A 2,485-nucleotide genomic window follows, 5' to 3' on the forward strand; every position below is an offset into this window, starting at 1 on the left:
CTGACCCCTCTTGCCTCAGCCTTCCAAGTGCTAGGACCACAGGCTTGAGCTACAGTTAATGCTTTTTGGATGATGTCTTTTTTTTTTTTTTAATTAATGTTAGGCAGGTATCCATGGGCTTTATTATTATTATTATTATTGGTGTTATTATTATTATTAAACTTTTGATGCTACCTAGCTGAGACTCCTTAGAATTTCTTTATAAGAACATATGAGGAGACCCAATGAATTTGGTTGGTTTTTCTCTGCCAGTAGTGTTGTTATCTGTAGGGGTGAGTCAGGGCACTGTGGAGAACATGTAACCTCCTTAGGAAGCACAGGGAACACGCCCTCCATGGACGCTTCGACCTGTAGGATGTGTACTAGTAACAGTTCAGTCTCTTTGGAGACCAAATGGCCTTCTGATATAGAGAGCAGGTGACTTAACAGAGGCATCCCATCATGCCCCGGGTCTCAGGCGATCACGGATGACAAGGGCGACAACACTGTCAGTCTTTTATGATCCTCTTATCTTTGGTAGGGAGGGAGGTCATCAGGCTCTGATTGTAGAACATCCAGAAGCACGGTCTCACCAATCTTGTAATTTTGACTTCTGTGTAACACTTAGATTTATTTTAGACAACAAAACCAAACACTTTTTCAAGACTCAGTTTTCCCAAGTGATTGAAACTTTTAAAAGTTAGTAAAACAAGCAATTTATATTGATCATACGCACGTTTGTTTTTAAACCAATTTTTTTGTGAACAAGTAAATCATTATCTTAAGAGCACCTCCCATTGAGTTATCAGACAGTAAGTATTATCGTCTTGAACTCTGAACTTTTTATACTCTTTCACCACAAAGCATATGTCATCCTTAAGTCTTACCTGCCACAAGTGTTCTGGGACTTAGATGAAAACTTTCTATGTTTTGTTTTATTTTTTAAAAAGAATTATTTACTTATTTTATTTATATGAGTACACTGTAGCTATCTTCAGACACACCAGAAGGGGGCACCAGATCTCATTATAGATGGTTGTGAGCCGCCATGTGGTTGCTGGGATTTGAACTCAGGACCTCTGGAAGAGAAGTCAGTGCTCTTAACTACTGAGCCATCTCTCCGGGTCCTTGTTTTCTTTTATGTTTTATTCTCAGGATGAAATCTTATTTTATCACGTGGTGTCACGAGTAGCTGTCCTCTGAGCCAACCAACTATGATCTGGGGGAGCTTAGCTGTATCCTTGGAAAAGCAAGGTGGGTGACTACTTCCCCGCTACCCCCTCCCCCCAATAAAGACATAAGATTCTCGCTGGAGTATCAAATGGCTCCCTAGTATCTGACAACTCTCAGAGTAGCCCAGGGAGGAGCTAGAGTGCACAGAGCCTGAGGGAGATGGAGGGGGCTCCATCTAAGTGGTGATGAAGAAGGTCTCAGAGCTGCTGGATAAGACTTTAGGATATGGTCTGGTGGGAGGGGAACACCATGTACCTGTAACACCTTACATAGGCTCTGAAAGGAAGTTCAAAAACTGTATTGGCTCCCGCAAAGTGAACTTTTATGGAATTGAACTTCAGTTTGTCATTGAAGTCTTGTGTGTGTGTGTGTGTGTGTGTGTGTGTGTATGTATGTGTGTGTAAATGTTGTTTTACTGCTCCCAGGGACAAGAATGTTAGCAACAATTACAGATAATCTGTTGTGGTTTGAATAAGAATGGTCCCTATAGGGCTGGAGAGATGGCTCAGTGGTTAAGAGCACCGACTGCTCTTCTGAAGGTCATGAGTTCAAATCCCAGCAACCACATGATGGCTTACAACCATCCATAATGAGATCTGATGCTCTCTTGTGGTGTGTCTGAAGACAGCTGCAGTATAATTACATATAATAAAGAAATAAATCATTTAAAAAAAAAAAGAATGGTCCCTATAGTCTTGTATATTTGAATGCTTATTCTTTGGGGAGTGGAATTGTTTGGGAAGGATTTTGAGGTGTGGCCTTGTTGTACAGGTGAGGTTTTGTTGGAGGAGATGTGTTGCTGAGGGGTAGGTCTCTCTCTCTCTCTCTCTCTCTCTCTCTCTCTCTCTCTCTCTCTCCTCTCTCTCTCTCTCTCCCCCATCCCTCCCTCCCTCTGCCAACTGCCTGTGGATCAGATGTAAAGCTCTTAGCTACTACTCCAGTGCCATGCCTGTCTATACCATTATGACTATGGGCTAGCCCTCTAAAACTGTAAGCAAGCTCATAATTAAATGCTTTCATTATAAGATCTGCCTTGGTCATGGTGTCTCCTCACAGCAATAGACTAGCAACTAAGACATAACTGGCCTTTAAAAGTATTTAACCATGTTTATCAAAAATAAACCTTATACCCTTTTCAAGATGTCTTACCTACTTAACTATTCTTATTTTATTATTATTATTATTTTTTATTTTTATTTTTTGGTTTTTTGAGACCGGGTTTCTCTCTGTAGCCCTGGCTGTCCTGGAACTCACTCTGTAGACCAGGCTGGCC

This window comes from Mus pahari, chromosome 20 (genome assembly GCF_900095145.1).
Source record: "Mus pahari chromosome 20, PAHARI_EIJ_v1.1, whole genome shotgun sequence".
In the NCBI taxonomy this organism is placed as follows: domain Eukaryota; kingdom Metazoa; phylum Chordata; class Mammalia; order Rodentia; family Muridae; genus Mus; species Mus pahari.